This window comes from Puma concolor, chromosome E4 (assembly GCF_028749965.1).
Source record: "Puma concolor isolate L17-30 chromosome E4, mPumCon1.1.hap2, whole genome shotgun sequence".
Classification (NCBI taxonomy): domain Eukaryota; kingdom Metazoa; phylum Chordata; class Mammalia; order Carnivora; family Felidae; genus Puma; species Puma concolor.
The window spans coordinates 70086254-70105341 of NC_141683.1; the positions used below are offsets into that span (position 1 = coordinate 70086254).

At 48.7% G+C, this 19088-nt stretch overlaps 1 protein-coding gene across 7 annotated transcripts in view; it reads right to left on the reverse strand.

The window, feature by feature from the left end:
- Positions 1–19088, reverse strand: part of DISP1 (dispatched RND transporter family member 1) — a 186809-nt gene that overhangs the window by 23692 nt on the left and 144029 nt on the right. The window lies entirely within an intron of this gene.

The window sequence follows — 19088 nt, forward strand, 5'->3', positions numbered from 1 at the left end:
CCATAATGGGGTTGAGGCGGAGAGGCAAGGGAAGTTTTTAAAAAAGGTAACAGAAAAAAAAGTATGAGAGAAAAGTTAACAAGAAACAGAAGAAAATGTGGAGAGGCTACACATGGTGTTTCCTTGTTTCCCTCACCTTTTAGCTCTCTTAGTAATGTCTGAGGAGAGAGTGGGAGGCCGTAGGGAGGGGGAAACGAGCAGGAACCGTGAACGGTAGAACCTGCAGTGTGCACGTGATGCTGTGGTCACACGAGCAGAGCCGCCGTCGTCACCACTCGTCACTGTGACGGCACCGCTGGCCGTGCTCCCCGTGCTGTGACTGTCCTCCCCGGACCCCCTCTCCCTGCACCCCTCCCCTCCAGCAACCACGTGTGTTCTCCGGGTCGATGGATCTGTTTCTGCCTTTGTTTGTTGTGTTTTAGAGTCCACAAAACCATACGGTATTTGTCTTTCTCTGATTTATTTCACTGAGCATAATACCCTCTGGTCCATCCACGTTGTTATAAATGGCAGGCTCTCACCCTTACTATGGCCGAGTGATATTCTAGTGTGCACGTGCATGTTTCTACATACCACATCTTTCTTTAAATTATTTTTTTAAACTGCAGTATCTTCTTTATTTAAATAATCTCCACGCCCAATGTGGGGCCTGAATACACGACCCCGCGATCAAGAGTCGCATGTTTGGGGCACCCGGCGAGGCTCGGTTGGAAGAACGTGTGACTTTTGATCTCGGGGTTGTGACTTCAAGCCCCACGTTCAGTGTAGAGACCACTTAAAAATTAAAAAAAATCTAGGGGCGCCTGGGTGGCTCAGTCAGTTGAGCGTCCGACTTCCGCTCAGGTCACGATCTCGCGGTCCGTGAGTTCGAGCCCCGCGTCAGGCTCTGGGCTGATGGCCCAGAGCCTGGAGCCTGCTTCCGATTCTGTGTCTCCCTCTCTCTCTGACCCTCCCCCGTTCATGTTCTGTCTCTCTCTGTCTCAAAAATAAATAAATGTTAAAAAAAATTTTTTTTTTAAATTAAAAAAATCTAAAAAAAAAAAAAGGCACGTGCTCTACTGACTGAGCCAGCCAGAGGCCCCATTACCACTTCTTCATCCACTCGTCTGTCAGCGGTCACTCGGGCTGCTTCCAGACCCTGGCTACTGTAGATGACGCTGCCATAAACACAGGGGTCCACACATCCCTTCAAATTAGTGTTTTCATTTGCTTTGGGTAAATACCCAGTAGTGTGATTACTACTAGGGTAGTTCTATTTTTAACTTTTTGAGGAACCTCCACACTGTTTTCCACAGTGGCTGCACCAGTCTGCATTCCCACCAACCGTGCACGAGGGTCCCTTTCTCCCTGCATCCTTGCCAACACCTGTGGTTTCTTGTGTTGTTTCTGGCCATCCTGACAGGTGTGAGGTGGTATCTCATGGCGGTTTTGATCTGTGTTTCCCTGATGATGAGCGACACTGAGCATCTTTTCATGTGTCTGTTAGCCCTCTGGATGTTCTTCATGTATTTTGGACACTAACGCTTTATCAGAGGCCACATTTGTGAATATCTTCTGGGAGCCTTGTCATTCTGTTGACAGTTTCCTTCACCGTGCAAATGCTTTTTTATGGGGAGGGGCAGCAAAAAAAAAAAAAAAAAAAAAGGCTTGTTATTTTGATGTAATCCTAATAGTTTATTTTTGCTTTTGTATCCCTTGCCTCGGGGGGACGTATCTAAAAAAGTGTTGCTAAGGCAGATGTCAGAGAGTTTACTGCTAATGTGTTCTTTCTGGATGTTTATGGTTTCAGGTCTCACTTTTAGGTCTTTAATTCATTTTGAGTCTATTTTTGCATACTGTGTGAGACAGTGGTTTCATTCTCATGTCGCTGACCAGTTTTCCCAACACGATTTGTCGAAGAGACTCTTCCCCGTTGTATACTCTCGCCTCCTCTGTTGGAAATAGACCCTACAAGCCTGGGTTTATTTCTGGGCTTTCCATTCTGTTCCACTCCTTTTTTTTTTTTTTTTTTTTTTTTTTAACTGAGGTAAAACTGACATAATATTATGTTAATTTCAGGAGCGCAACCTAATGATTCCATATTTGTATACATCAAAAATGACCACCAGAAATCTGGCTAACGTTTATATAGCTTTGCACATTTCTGAACAATTAAAACCCTTGAAGGAAATATACTTTCTGCTTCATGACAATAACCAAATGTCAGTAAGAAAGTGCCCTTTAAAGTACCACATTTTGTCTCATAGTCCCACTGGATTGTGCCTTTTTGTAAAAGGGCAGCGTGCAAATAACAACTTTTCAGTTCAGCGCTGAACTTCCATGCACCAGAGCTGATGTGTAAGGTCTGTGCCACGGGGTAACACCCACAGCTGCCTGGGTGATGGATCTCCTGAAGGCTCAGTGGACGTGACCAAGTGCACGTCCGTCCCACGCACCCTGGGACTACACACAAGTACAAAATACACCAGGCGGGCGGCGAAAGGGCTGGCAGAGGAGGACTGACATTACAGAGCATCTAACAAACAGCAAGCACTTTGTACACGTTAAAGAGGATATGTAGCATATTTTTCCCTTTTTTAAAAAAAAATATAATTTGTTCTCATATTGGCTAACATACAGTGTGCTCTTGGTTTTGGGGTAGATTCCCATGGTTCATTGCTTCCATACAACACCCAGTGTTCACCCCAACAGGTGCCCTCCTCAATGCCCATCACCCACTTTCCCCTCTGCCACCCCCCATCCACCCTCAGTTTGTTCTCAGTATTTAAGAGTCTCTTGTGGTTTGCCTCCCTGCCTCTCTGTAACTAGTTTTTCCCCTTCCCCTCCCCCATGGTCTACTGTTACTCAAGTTCCACATGAGTGAAATCATATGATTATCTGTCCTTCTCTGCCTTATTTCACTCAGCATAATACCCTCCAGTTCTATCCATGTTGCTGCAAATGGCAAGATTTCATTCTTCCTCGTTGCCAAGTAGTATTCCATTGTATATATAAACCACATATTCTTTATCCATTCGTCAGGTGATGGACATTTAGGCTCTTTCCATAAATTTGGCGATTGTTGAAAGTGCTGCTATAAACATTGGGGTACAAGTGCCCCTATGCGTCAGCACTCCTGTATCCCTTGGGCAAATTCCTAGCAGTGCTGTTGCTGGGTCGTAGGGTAGTTCTATTTTTAATTTTCTGAGGAACCTCCACACTTTTCCGGGGCGTATTTTATTTATTTATTTAAAAAAATTTTTTTTAACATTTTTTAATTTATTTTTGAGACAGGGAGAGACAGCATGAACAGGGGAGGGTCAGAGAGAGGGATACGCAGAATCTGAAACAGGCTCCAGGCTCTGAGCTGTCAGCACAGAGCCTGACGCGGGGCTCGAACTCACGGACCACGAGACCATGACCTGAGCCGAAGTCGGCCACTCAACCGACTGAGCCACCCAGGCGCCCCTTCCGGGGTGTATCTTAAATAAATACTTGAGGATGAGGGGGGCGCCTGGGTGGCGCAGTCGGTTAAGCGTCCGACTTCAGCCAGGTCACGATCTCGCGGTCCGCGAGTTCGAGCCCCGCGTCGGGCTCTGGGCTGATGGCTCGGAGCCTGGAGCCTGTTTCCGATTCTGTGTCTCCCTCTCTCTCTGCCCCTCCCCCGTTCATGCTCTGTCTCTCTCTGTCCCAAAAATAAATAAACGTTCAAAAAAAAAATTTAAAAAAATAAAAAAAAAATACTTGAGGATGAGGAAATTGTCTACAGCAAAGTAGGGAACCTGGTGGTAGAAAGATGTGAGGGAAATCTGGGACCGGAGATCGTCAGCTGGTGACCCTGGACAAGACCTTCCATTTCCCAGCGTTTGTGAGAAACGAAAAAGAGCCACAGATGAGCTGGCAGGGTGGCAGGTTCTGCAAACCGGGGAGCACTTGCCCAAAACAAGAACGGCACCCCCACCACTCACTCCCCGTTCATCTGCAGATGCTGTCAAACCTCATTTAAGAAGGCTGTCAGGAGACAAGGGCCCTATAATTCACAAGCACTGCAAACCTTTCCGGGTCCCTTCAGAAGAGGCAAATGGCACTACCAGCTGAATATAATAAAAATAAATGGCATCACGCATGTAGGCCTAGGTAGAATGAGAGACTGTTAGGAACCCTGAACGTTATCTCATTTAATCTTTGTTTTCACGAGACAGAGAGGAAGGTCCAGGACCACGGAGCAAGTCAATGGAGAGGTCTCAAAGGCACATTTCCCGACTCGATCCTGCGTTTTCTGGCCACGATCGGGAGGGGTGGGTGTTGGTGCCACGAGATCCTGCTTGTAAACAGAAAGGAGGCGGAGTGGGAAGGCCTCATTTCAGGGCAAGAGAGCGCAGGCCAGGATGCTTATGGAGGGGTGGACTGCAGCGAGCTGACGGCAGCTGATGTGCGCACCTGCTAACAGAAGGTTGGGTAGACGCTGGTGCCCCATAGATGCAACCCCGTGCAGGGAGTGCACACACATGCGCACACACTGATACAGGAAGAACACCCAGGCAAACCAAGTGAGGACTTTCACAACAATTCACACTGTACTTATAGGAAAAACTAAATGCAAAATGTGTTTTAAAAATGTGGAGGGGAACATGGCAAATCGATAGCCCTGTTTACTGTGGGTGAAAGAATCAAGGATGCGTTTTACTTTGTATTTTTGAATTCGTGAGAACGTATTCATGAATTAGCTGTATAATTAAAAAGAAGTGAAAGAATTTTTATAAAGGGAAATTGCATATGTACTCATGTAGGTACGTGTGACTCAAGTCAAGAAATTAAAAATTTCTCTCACTGATACAGAATCCTATCAACTAGATAAAAAGAAGTAACACTATCCACAGATCACCATTTTTATTTTATTTATTGAAAAAATATTTTCTTTGCAGTTATTTATTTCTGAGAGACAGAGAGGGACAGAGCACAAGTGGGGGAGGGGCAGAGAGAGAGAGAGAGAGAGAGAGAGAGAGAGACCCAGAATCCGAAGCAGGCTCCAAGCTCCAAGCCGTCAGCACAGAGCCCGACGTGGGGCTCAAACCCAAACCACAAGATCGTGACCTGAGCCGAAGTGGGATGCTTAACCGACCGAGCCACCCAGGTGCCACTCTTTTTAAAGAACAAAATCCATTTCATCCAAAATCTATAGTTAATTCTGCTTGATTCAAATATTTACTGCACAGTTTAAGTGACTACAAGCAATTTCACCATCATTTTTGGAGTTGCTAGCTCTGGGCTCCTGACCAGGGATCAGGTTCAGGAGGCCTCAGAGCAGGACCTGTGGAGTCAGAGCCAGGGCCACTGCTCTGGGCAGTGTGCCAGGAAACTGTGACCCCCCCCTCCCTGCCAGACAAAAATAATTAGAGAATAATACAAGAAAATAATCAGAATTTCAAGGCGTAGTGCAAACATTAAGTGGTCAGGGGACAGGGAGAGGATGTGAGGAGACAGTAATCCTAAGACTAGTGCTGAACTTGACATGAGAAGCAGAGCTCGAGCGAGTTCTGGGGGGCAGGCAGGGTTCAGACAGACAGAGGCAGAGGGAGAGGAAGCACACGTCATACAAGACACCTTCCCGAGCAGACTAAGCAATGTCCCCAGAACAGGGGCTGCAGCATGGGGAAGCAGGATGTGGTAAAATGCAACCTCTATCCCAGGACATGGGATGTGGTAGGTGCAAACTGTATCCTAGAACATGGGACATGGCAGATGCAAATTCTATCCCAGGACACAGGCCGCAGTAGAGTGCAAACTCTATCCCAGGACACGGGATGTGGTAGGTGCAACCTCTATCCCAGGACACGGGATGCGGTAGGGTGCAAACTCTATCCCAGGACACGGGACGTGGTAGGTGCAACCTCTATCCCGGGACACGGGACGTGGTAGTTGCAACCTCTATCCCAGGACAGGGGATGTGGTAGATACAAACTCTATCCCAGGACACGGGACGTGGTAGGTGCAACCTCTATCCCAGGACACGGGACGTGGTAGGTGCAACCTCTATCCCAGGACACGGGACGTGATAGATATAAACTCTATCCCAGGACATGGGACGTGGTAGGTGCAACCTCTATCCCAGGACATGGGACGTGGTAGGTGCAACCTCTATCCCAGGACATGGGACGTGGTAGGTGCAACCTCTATCCCAGGACACGGGACGCGGTAGGGTGCAAACTCTATCCCGGGACACGGGACGTGGTAGGTGCAACCTCTATCCCAGGACATGGGACGCGGTAGGGTGCAAACTCTATCCCGGGACACGGGACATGGTAGGTGCAACCTCTATCCCAGGACACGGGACGCGGTAGGGTGCAAACTCTATCCCAGGATACGGGACGTGGTAGGTGCAACTCCATCCCAGGACATGGGACGCAGCAGGGTGCAACCTCTATCCCAGGACACAGGATGCAGTAGGGTGCAAACTCTATCCCAGGACACAGGACGTGGTAGGTGCAACCTCTATCCTAGGACAGGGGACGTGATAGATACAAACTCTATCCCAGGACACGGGACATGGTAGGTGCAACCTCTATCCTAGGACACGGGACGTGGTAGATATAAACTCTATCTGAGGACGAATGGTCTGGTGGCAGGAGCAGATGAGTGGATGGCAGCCCAGGTTGGGAGCCAGTGCAGGGGGTTTACACAAAGGACGCTGAGGGGAAAACAGAATGACTTCGATCTTCCTTTAATGATTCAGAAAACCTCTGAGAATCTTATGAATATGGGAGTAAAAATATTAGTATGTACTTTTATAAATATATAGGGTATGACCAGAAAAATGGTGAAATACTGAATAAACCAGGTTGATATATCCTACGTACCTTATAACGCATTTCCACACTCACTGTTGTTCAATATTTACGTATAGTGATGTACTTTAGGTACAATTAGAAACGCCTAAAACTACATTTAACATATCTTTATATAATGATACCTTCAGCTGAGTGAAGTCAGTGATAATTTGGATGATATCACAGAGAGGCTGTCCAAAAGATCGGTCTGGAGGTTGGGGGCATAGCTTTAGAAGCACATTTTTGAGACTTACATTAAGAGTGATTCAACAAATATATATTTCATTACTGTCATTTAGATAAGAGAGACATATAAGCACTTGTCACTTTTTAAAAAAATTTTTTCCACTTCATTTACCTCTAAGTTAGTTAACATATAGTGTAATATGGCTTCAGGAGTAGAAGCCAGTGACTCATCTCCTACGTATAACACCCAGAGCTCGTCCCAACAAGCACCCTCCTCAATGCTCACCCCCACCCCCATCAACCCTCAGTTTGCTCGCTGTCTTTAAGAGTCTCTTGCGGTCTGTCCCCCTCCCTGTTTTTATCTCATTTTTCACTTTCGAAATTTTATAGATCTTATCTAAAAAAAAAAGGAAAAGCATCTTGCATTTTTGCTACAGAGTATACAGATGATAGAAACAAGGGTATATGTGTCCACTATAACCTCAGTGAAGCCACCCCTGCCGGGGTTCCTGCTCGGACGAGGCCCCCCTCGCACCAGAGACCGAAGCATACTCTTCCTTCACAAACGGGCTGGTTTCCTTCTCCTCCAAGCTCTTCTGCTTCCAGTTTTTACTGAACGTCCACATTCGGTTCAATGTCAAAACTGTTGCTTGAGCTCGAAATGACAAGAAACCTCATTAACCTTTCTTAAATTCATTTCCCACCCATTTTCAATTATTTTGCCCTACAAAATTACTCAGTAGGGCACAAGTGTGAGGGTGTTACAGAAAAGCCCAAACCTTTGAGGGGCGTTCCAAAAACAGTAAAAATCCCCAGTATCAAAAGGAATCACAACAGTGTAACCAACATCGTGCGGCTGCTGTCCAGGAGGACAGGCTAGTCCCTCAACATCCACAGAAAGTCTTTAGTTCTGCTTTTTTTTTTTTTTTTTAAATTTTTTTTTTTTTCAACGTTTATTTATTTTTGGGACAGAGACAGACAGAGCATGAACGGGGGAGGGGCAGAGAGAGAGGGAGACACAGAATCGGAAACAGGCTCCAGGCTCCGAGCCATCAGCCCAGAGCCTGACGCGGGGCTCGAACTCACAGACCATGAGATTGTGACCTGGCTGAAGTCGGACGCTTAACCGACTGCGCCACCCAGGCGCCCCTTTAGTTCTGCTTTTAAGAACAACGTAGAGTGGGGGCGCCTGGGTGCCTCAGCTGGTGGGGCGGCCGACTTCGGCTCAGGTCATGGTCTCGCAGTTTGTGGGTTTGGGCCCCGCGTCGGGCTCTTTGCTGACAGCTTGGAGCCCGGAGCCTGCTTCGGATTCTGCGTCTCCCCCTCTCTCTGTCCCTCCCCTGCTCACGCTCTGTGTCTCTCTGTCTCTCAATAATGAATAAACGTTAAAAAATTTAAAAACAAATGCAGAGTGAACCTGAGTTTTCTTCCTTAACTAAATTTGCTCATAGTTATCCTTTAGCTGCTTAAAAATTAAGTTGATGTGGGGCACTTGGGTGGCTCAGTCGGTTGAGTCTCCGACTTCGGCTCAGGTCATGATCTCACGGTTCGTGGGTTCGAGCCCCAGGTTGGGCTCTGTGTTGACAGCTCAGAGCCCGGAGCCTGTTTCGGATTCTGTGTCTCCCTCTCTCTCTGCCCCTCCCCTGTTCACGCTCTGTCTCTGTCTCAAGAATAAATAAACATTAAAAATAATTTTTTTTAAATTAAATTGATGTAACTCAACTGCCAAAGACCTAATAAATAAAGATCAAAAGCAAAACTTGAACAAGCTCGGTTTTTATAACAATAATACTGACGAAAAGAGTTTTCTTCTCAGCCAAAAGTCCAAGGTTAAAAGAATCAACTAAGCTAAAAAGAATTCAACTGAGAACAACTAAGAAAAATGTTCTGAGGAAAAATGAGGAAAGCCCCAGCAAGGCGGGACCCACCTGTTCTCAGGCGGTAGCGAGGGCCACCAGCTCTGGCACCAGTGCCGCTACGTGGGTTCACGGTGGTGTAGACTCTATGCCAAAGACACCCAAACACCACGGAACAGCTTATCCTGAGGACAATGTACCAAGACACCCAGGGCTCAAGGTTGAGAGAGCCTGTTGCCAACAGCGTCAACCTTGGGCCCCGACACCTCGGCTGTAATGTCTTCATCTGTACAATAAAGAGAGTTGGGTTGAATTATTTCTTAGGTCCTTTCCAGCTGTGAAATTATACTGCACTCTGTGGAGTCTCAGGTCATTCAAATCGCCACCTGCATGTTATGATGCCACGCCACGGCAACAGCCGAAAAGCCAGGCTCCCCTAATCAATACATCATGCGAATAATCAATACAAATGAGCCTCCAAAGTGTGGGTAAGAACCAACGTTTTAAGACAATTTGGGGGCACCTGGGCGGCTCAGTCAGTTGACTGCCCAAATCTTGATTTTGGCTCAGGTCACGATCTCATGAGTTCAAGCCCCGCGTCAGGCTCTGTGGGATTCTCTCTCTCTCTTTCTCTCTCTCTCTCTCTCTCTCTCTCTGCCCCCTGCACTCATTCTGTGTCTCTCTCTCTGCCCCCCACTCGTTCTCTCTCTCTACCCCCCTCATTGTTCTACCCCCCCTACTTGTTCTCTCTCTGCCCCCCCACTCATTCTCTTTCCTTGTCTCCCCCAATAATAGATAAACTCTAAAAATGCTTTGAACAATGCCAACCCTTCATGTTAATAGTGACAGAGACTTTTCTAATGGCTTAATAAATGGCTTAGTGATAAAACTGCTACAGGGCTTGGGAGGAGTCTCCCCGCGTTGGCTTCGGAGGGGCGTGGAGACATGGCCCGTGTCACAGGGTGACTGCAGGCCCCTGGCCACCAGCCTCATGGTGTCGCCAGAGCAGACATGCCGGACTGCTCCCCACCGCCTTCCACCCACAGCCATGAGGGCTGCCTAAAACCTTCTTTTTTTTTTACCTAAAACATATAGCTTTGATGGGCTTTTTCACTTACTAAGTTTTGTCCAATCCTACACAGGAACTTTAACTCTTGGAGGAGGAGCAAAGCTTTGAGGAGGAGACGATTTTCTGTTTTCACGTTGTTTTTGTTTACCGATGATAAAATGAACACGTCCGTCCGTTTCGAGCCTCAAAACGCAGAAAACTGTGCAGGAAACACAATCATCCGCAGTCTCACCACGAAGATCTACCCTCTATATTCTTTTTGATCTGTTTCCTTCCAGTATTTTTCCCCTTTGTGTCTAAATCTGCACACTGGACGCATAAAGTGTCATCAGCACGGGCCATGAGCTCGCTCCACGTAACTCGAATCTTCTGAAAACGTGGCTTTTAGCAGCCGTGTAAGGTACCGCCGCATTTGTCCTAATTTAGGACACGCGCTCGTAATCGCACAACACACGGCTTTGTCTCTCGTGCGTTTGCGTGTGCTCACACTCCCTTATGAGAACCTGACTCCGGCTTTAAACGTCACATATTTCCCCGATTTGTGGTGTGGTTTTAACATGATTTTTCTGGACACACACCTTAGAACTTCTGTATTGTAATTTTCCTCTGTAATTTCTGTAACTACTTGTACCAACGACCCCGAGGTCGGTTTTCTTCCCGACTCCTCTGAGTGACCGAGGCCGGCCCTGTTACTTCGCGGCATCGTCTGCTGCAAAGCCGTTTTCAGGGGGAAACCCTGGTCTAAACGTTCACTTTCATAAAACGTGGCACCTGGCACCATGGGGACGGCTGACGAGCCCGACCCCGTCCCGGAACAGGCTGTGACGGGCACCGTCAGCACAGCTGCTCACGTGGGTTGTCCGGGCGACACGCGTGGGCTCTGAGAGCGGTCTTTCTAGGGCCAGGCGGGACGGCGGTGACGGAGCCTGGGCGAGCCTCACCCACACCGTTAGCCACGCACGGATGCTGGGCTGGGAGCACCTCCCAGTCCCTCTGGGTTTTTGTCAGAAGAAGCAGACGTTTGGGCCTGTTTGAGAACGGGAGCCAGGTGGAGGTCAGGAGCCCACCGAGTTATCAGCAGGTTCTAAGCTGTTAGTAAGCTCGGTTTCCCTTGTCCTGCTGGTCCACGGATCCAATTCTTCCCACAGAATCACACTGTTTTGGTTGACTGGCCTTCAGGACAGACCAGTCCCGGGACGGAACGCACTTGGCAAATCCCATTACCTTTAAAGAACGAGGGGGCTCGCGGTGTTATTTCTGCACCAGCGCCGAAAACAACCACAACTGGTGAAAGACAGGATAGGAGAACCCGACACGAGGACCCCTCCCGATATGAGAACCTCAGCTCTGCAGGGACGTGCACGTCCTGGGTGACGAAGTTCCTGAAGGAGGCTGCAAAAGCTCTCCGGCTCATTCGGAGCAACTTCCCGACAGGACAAGAGCATGAGCCCCAAAGGCGGTGTTTCAGCAAGACTCCCACAGGCTTTCCTCGTGTGGGGGTGTTGCTCACACAGCCTGCTCACGTTCCGTCCAAGTCAGCTGAGCACAGCATGTGGCCCAGAACCTGACCTCTGCCATCAGAGGAGGTATTCTGGGAGAAAAGGCTTACATATGCAGACCCTCTTGTGTCAGAAATGTCAAAAACACCCTCTCTGTTCCTTCTTCCTGGCCCCCAAATCCTGGCTCTTCCACACGGAAAACTTAAATCTTTTTATAATCTTGGCTTGCTTCTATCACGAGACCTTTGGCAGACGGACAGACAAGACGCATAGGACTGTCGGCCCAAGGACGGCCCTTCATTTCCCCAGCCTCATTAAATCGTCTTTTGCCTTCTCCTCTCCACCCTAAAACCTCCAATTCACCACGTACTTGTTCAGCAGTAGGAAGCGGGAGGCCTGGCTTCTGCTCCCAAGCACCAAAGCAGGGGGACGGGAGGCTGACAGAGACGCCGGGGGGCAAAGCAGAAGTGGCAAGAATGCGATCCCGTCACCAGAGCCTCTACGTTCCGGGCTCCAGGTTCCAAAGTGAAAATGCAGCGGTTGAGTAAGCGGTTTGGAAAACGCAGTTCTGTGCACACACAGCAAGGTGGTGCCTCAGGGAGGGGCCGGACACTGGACAAACTCTCCCGGCCCAGGAGCCCGCCGGCCCCACACCGTCCTCCCGGCGCACAACCAGGATCATAAACACTCCTGAGTGGCGTCCCTGCCTTCCGGACGTACGTGGACGAGCCACAGCCAGGGAAGGAGATTTCAGCTTCCCAAGTCCACGGCGTCATTCACGTACAGCGCTGCAGTGTCAGCGGCATCTCCGTGCGAGGCACGCAGAGTAAGCCCTCCACCTGATGGGCTCTCACACGTGCACACAGTCAGGACACAGGGTGCTTCCGGCACCCCAGAGGGCTCGCCCAAGCCCGTTCCCATCAGTGACCGTATCCTGCCCCCGGAGGTAAACCACGTTCGGGCTCTGTCGCCACAGGTTAAGTTGTGCCCAAGGGGCCGTCTTTTCAAGACGGCCAAAGAGAGAAGTTAAAGGAGGAACTTAGAATAAGATTCAGATTGGCTCAAATTGAGGAAAACAGTGTACCATTTAAATGGGTGGCTCACAGATGAGCCTTCACTGGTCTTTTCTCCCAAAGTTTTAGAAGTATCTGTCCCAATGACTTACAGAGAGAGATCCTGTATTACCTATAAAAGGCCTCTGACGACCAACACAATCTCACTGACGAGGGTTATTCTTGGTTAGGTTTTCTGTCATTATGTCACTTTTGAGCAGGTCATTAAAAAAAATCCATACTGAGGGGCGCCTGGGTGGCTCAGTCGGGAAAGCGTCCGACTTCAGCTCAGGTCATGATCTCCTGGTTTGTGAGTTCGAGCCCCAAGTCGGGCTCTGTGCTGATGCCTTGGAGCCTGGAGCCTGCTTCGGATTCTGTGTCTCCCTCTCTCTCTGTCCATCCCGTGCTCGTGCTCTGTCTGTCTCTGTCTCTCAATAACAAATAAATGGTAAAAGAAAATTTTTTTAAGTCCATATTGTTCTGCTTCCTCATGTTCTACTTTCTTCTAAAATTCACGATCTTGCCGGAGTCAGCAGTGTCTCGCTACTCAACAGCCATGTTTACTCGGGTACCGTGAACACAGGTGCACGGGCTCTGCTGAAGGCTTCAAAGTGCTCTCCTCTGATACTCTGTTTGGCACAATATTTACAGGCAGGTGTCCTGCTACCGTGAACACAGGGGCACCCATTACATGGGAGATACGGGCAGGAAATGGGGATCTGAAGTTCTAAACAGTTGGGAGGGGTACGGAAAAAACAAGGTCTGGAGAGACAATGGTGCTGGGAAGGAGTGAAGACGGGCTGTCAATAGTGTGGGGGCAGAGCGGTCACAGGATACACGGGGAAGGAAAGCAGAGGGCCGTGGACGCAGAAAGGACAAGGCCGGGTGGTGAACGGGGACCGTGAGCCACAGAGCTTAGGAGAAGAAATGAGACGAGCTTGTCAAGGAGGTCAGGGACCTGTGTGTCGCCAGGAAAGGGGGGGGGAGGGTAAGAGACTGCAGGTTGTGCAGACTGAAGGCATGAAGCGTGGATTAAAAATACCGCAAACAGTCGGGGCGCCCGGGCTCAGAGCCTGGAGCCTGTTTCCGATTCTGTGTCTCCCTCTCTCTCTGCCCCTCCCCCGTTCATGCTCTGTCTCTCACTGTCCCCAAAATAAATAAACGTTGAAAAAAAAAATTAAAAAAAAAAAAATACCGCAAACAGTCGGGGCGCCCGGGGGGCTCAGTCGGTGAGCGTCCGACTTCGGCCCAGGTCACAATCTCACGGCTTGTGAGTTCGAGCCCCGCGTCGGCTCTGTGCTGACAGCTGGGAGTCTGGGTCCTGCTTCAGATTCTGTGTCTCCCTCTCTCTGTGTTCCTCCCCTGCTTATGCTCTGTCTCTCTGTCTCCCAAAAATAACTATTTAAAAAATAAAAAAAATACTACTAACAGTCAACATTTACTGTCCTAAGCACCTGCGATGTTAGCACATTTGCAATTCCGATGACTGTCCTGAGAGGCTCAGAAAGGGTAAGCGACCCTCTCCACGTGCCAGGTCACCGGGGGCAGGGGCCGGATTCAGATGCGGCCTCTGCACTGCAGGCGCCCAAAGCAGCAGGTGAGCCGCCCGCGTCCCGGGGGTGGAGCGAAGTCGCCTCTCGAGAACCGGAGAGCGAGGCACACGTGCAGGAAGCATGGGGAAGGCCCGCATCCCCCGGGTCGCGGCAGAGCCAGGCGCGGCCTGACCCCCGAAGCAGAAGATCCCATCAGGACGTTGCCCTGAAAACACGCGAGATCTCCTTCGCGGCACCGGCGCCTCCGGCCACACCGTAAATGCAGCGAGGACACGCGCAGACGGCGGGGCGATCGGGCGGGAACCCCTCAGGGTCCACGCTGCAGGCGTGAGGAGGCCGCCCGCAGCCCCATCGTCTGTGCGTCTCGGACCCCGGGTGTGACGTGTGCTGTCCAGGCTACGAGCCAGCTGCTGACACCAAGAGCGTCCTCTGAGGTCGGGGAAGCAGGGGCGTGAGGGGAAGCTCTGCTCCGGGACCAGCACCCAACCCCAGGCCCACCACTTGTAACCACCTGCTCTCGTAACATCCGTGGTTTTCTCCACCTGTAAGTGGAGACAGGTGACAGCTCTGGATTCCCTGGGCTGTTTTCAAGATCAAATCAGACAGCGCGTGTGAAATACAGCAGCACAACGTCTGGTACGTAGGAAGGGTTCGATAAAACCACTAATACTGCTGCTATAAACTTGAGACTTCACACCATTAAAACCCGTCTTCTTCACCAAAGACACAGGTACAGTGTGCAGCCGAGCCCCACTGCATGGCTGTGAAGGAATCTGAATCATGCATTCACTTGTTACTATTCATTATTTTGGAATACTTGAGAATACTGTAGCAGTGATAAAACTTCCTATTAAAATTCTTAGAAAGGTCATTTTGTTACGGAATTACATAAAGAAGATATTCACGGGACAGCAGAGTGAAAAGTAACTTACACGTTATATAATCTAAACTGCGATGCTGACGGAAAACCAAACATTCTTAACTGTGCTCACGAGCAGACATAGTCAAGTGCATCATGAACACGGAAGCCGTTAGCAGCTGATCGTATTTCTACTCAGAGACCACATCTGCGAGCGAGACAGGGGCAGACACGTCACCCCTCTCCGTGTGCACACCTTGGGCCGCACCCGTAAGTACACGAGTGTGCCCTACACTTCAGAGAATTAATTCACAACAATAAAGAAGTGCTTTCCTTTTATATCGTGATTTTTAAACAGAAGGTCTTAGGCTAGTTATTTTAACTGATGAAAAATAAAATATTTAGCTTGCAAACTATACGACACTAAAATCTTATTTAAAACCATGTTGAATTTACGTCTGGATTACGTCTGGATATATGTGGACACTGGATTATGACCAGTTCTACCCTCAGTTAGGAATGCCTCTATTTTCATCATACAAGTTTGTATTCCCTTTACAGCGGCAGGAAACGTCAGAAATAAAGCACGAAAACAAAGGGAAAATAAAGCATGCTTTTCGAAATGGACAGACTGCAGAACGTCTGTGGATTCTGGCAATTCTCTTGCTGAATCTCCTTTGCGGTCTTTCATTCCTGCCCACTTTTAAGCCCAGGGGAGCATCTGGTGGCGACTGATCAGCTGGGAAAATCCCTGCGCTGTTTCGTATTTGCAGCTTTCCCCTGGAGATACTAAGAATTTTGCAGAGATGGGGCGCCCGGGTGGCTTGGTTGGTTGAGCATCCGACTGCGGCTCTTGTCATGATCTTGCAGTTCGTGAGTTCAAGCTCCACGTCGGGCTCTGTGCTGACAGCTCAGAGCCTGGAGCTGCTTTGGCTTCTGTCTCCCTCTCTCTCTGCCCCTCCCCTATTCATTCTCATTCTGTCTCTCTCTCTGTCTCTGTCTCTCTCTCAAAAGATGAATAAACATCAAAAAAATAAAGAATTTTGCAGAGATGGGAGTAAACGATGCAGGAGACTAGGACAGAAATGTGCATTTTGAACGTATTTAAAAATCCTGACACCAACTTAACCAAAACTTGCTGGCGAAAGAAAAACACGACACCAGGACGTCTGTCGAGCGGGATGAGGAAGAGTGAATGAAACCGGTGACCTCCACCAGCAAGCGAGCCTGGGGACCCAGGGAGGCATTTCTATGTGATGTTCCCAGAGAAATGTGTGTTTAGTGCATGATACTCAGGATTCTCTCTGTTCCACTCAGACTCAAAGCCCCGTAAAGCTGGAACCAACCAGACTTTCACGTAACAGCTCATGTTCCAATTTAAACTAAAAAGAAGTTTCTCTTTCACTAGAAGAGCCTGGGCCTGAGAAGCAAGCAACAAATGATGCTGTTTTCTCCCCAGTCATTTCAGTAAACAAGAAAGGAACTGTGTTCTAAAAGCTGGGAGGGGCGCGTGGGTGGCTCGGTCAGTTAAGCGTCTGACCTCGGGTCAGGTCATGATCTCACGGTCCGTGGGTTCGAGCCCCGTGTCGGGCTCTGCGCAGACAGCTCAGAGCCTGGAGCCTGCTTCGGATTCCGTGTCTCCCTCTCTGTCTGCCCCTACCCTGCTCATGCCCTGTCTCTCTCTCTGTCAAAAATAAATCAAAACATTCAAAAAAAAAATTAAAAACTGGGTGACGATGAAGAGGGGTGCTTCCTCTTCTGTTACGGATTGTCTCCTAAGGTGCCGCTAGTCACATAGTGAGAAGGGGGCTCCTGGGCTGCTCACCAAAAGGTGAGGGAAGCAGGGCGTGGGAAATTTCCTTTTCAAATCCATTTTCTCCCTGCCACTTGTATGGGGGAAGGGGAGGGGCAGTGACTAAGGTCACAGTACCACACACCTCTGGTCCCATGCGATGCACACCCCGAGAGAGGAATGCAGGAATGCTTTCTGTTTTCAAAGAGGACCTGACACCAGGCCACTGAAAAGGACAATCAGTTAATTAAAACTAGTTGGAAACAGCTGAAAAGTAGTTTTGGTTCAAAGAAAACAGTGTTCCTCAGCCCGTGAAGCTACATCTGCACGATTCAGTCGGAGGTTAGGAAGCAAACGGCCCCGCGTGTTACGTTTCAAGTCACACTAAATTATAAAGCACTTACCCTAAAACTCAAGCCTTTCCATGCAGACCATTGCCGGAAGCCCTGCCCCCAAGACCCTAAAGAGAAGGGTAGAATATTCTTTTCTTAGTAAGATGTGAATCATAATCACTAATAAGAGATCCAAGGAAAGCTCACCGAAAGCCAGAAAACTCTTATTAAACTTAACTAACCTAAGAGCATGGAATGCTGGAATGAGGTCTGAAATCCTCAAGCCAAAATACTCTTCAGGCACTAAAGCCGCTCACATAGAATGTGCCTTGGGAGCAGACAGAGAGGATCAGAAGTAAAACCAGAAAAAAGCCCCTTACAACGTGGAGCTCCATGTAGGGTTTAACGCTGTGTGAGAGGGGACGTTTTAACATCAAATAATACATTTGAATGCCTCTCTCCTAGGGGCTGCTTTACAACAAAGCAGTTTTATTTTCTGGTGGTCATTTGGTGGCCAATGGCTGCAGCTAAAATGTCCCAGGCAAATTCCTAAAAAAAGAAAGACCCAGAATACTTAGCTGGGACCACAAAGATTATCTAAGTCTCAATTACATATAAGCGGAAACAAAGACACAGTCCATCATTAATCAGATTTCTATTGCAACTGCTGAACTGAACAACCTGTTACAGTAATCTCACTCACTGAGCTCTGTCACCCCATTCCCGTCGGGGCTGGGAGATTCTTCTTCCCTGAACTACCCTTCCTTCCCCCCAAAACACACTCCCTCCCTCACCGGGACCCCAACGCCAGGTCAAGGAGGGTGGGGACGGTGCACAGGAGCCCTGAGCCGGAGTGGAGAGGCATAACGAAAGCGGTGTCTCAAGAGGGGGAGGTGGGCGGGCCCAGGAGACCACAGACACACAAACAGGGTCTGAAGGAATGAATGTGCTAACTGTCCCCCCTTGCTTCTTACCAGACACACAACACAGCGCTCAGAAACAGCAGACTGCTCGCAGCTCTGCAGCATCATGCCTGAAATCTCAAACTACTTGGCAGTGACCGAAGCCCTGTGCCATTCAAATGGACAAAGAAACTGACCTAGCGGAACCACCTAAGTCAACAAATCCACACAGAATAAGGTATCAAATCTGGCCTGGATTTGATTCTGCTTTCCAAACTCATGAAATGCATGTGAACAAAGAAAAGCCCCAACTCTTTTCCAGGATTTATGGTTCACCCCCCAGTTTTATAATCTGCTGATCGCTTATAAAGTCACTCTTACTAGGCGTGCAAATATCCTGGAGGTGGCCAGAGCTGAGCAAACAGGTTATTCCTGGCTGTCTCCCTGACCCCCACCCCCCTCAAGTAGGAAAGCAGCCTGGGCTCTACGGGAGGGGCTGGCCCTCTACAATCCCTGCCTTTGCTCTTCATGAAGGAGTCTGTGATTCGTTTTTTAAAGTCAGAAACCAATGCATTTGGGGGGAGATTTTTTTTTTTTTTTTTTTTTTATATATGAAATTTATTGTCAAATTGGTTTCCATACAACACCCAGTGCTCATCCCAAAAGGTGCCCTCCTCAGTACCCATCACCCACCCTCTCCTCCCTCCCACCCCCCATCAACCCTTAGTTTGTTCTCAGTTCTCAACAGTCTCTTATGCTTTGGCTCTCTCTGGGGGGAGATTTAAAGAACAGAAGGCAGTATCCCCCCAAATCACAGTAATAAGAGTGTTTTTAGGGAAATAAAACTTCCTGAGTCTTCTCTCACCATTTGGGAAATATCTTTACTGCATCAGACCAATGGCTCCTGGTTTTCATTATCAAATTATCACATCACAAAATTATGCTCTGCACAGAAGGACTTGGTGGGTCTCAATTACTTATTAGCTCATTGAACAATTCATTTCTGAGCATTTACTAAGGGCCAGGCACCTCGCTAGGCCCTGGAGATACACAGTCATGCCAAAAAAAGGTTCAACAAGCCCAGGGAAAGATCGATGGGTCAAAGGTGTGAGAAGAATGTAACTGCTATGTATGCATCCTTGGAGAGTAAGTTCTTTTGTGGTTACACAATGTTGGGCACCC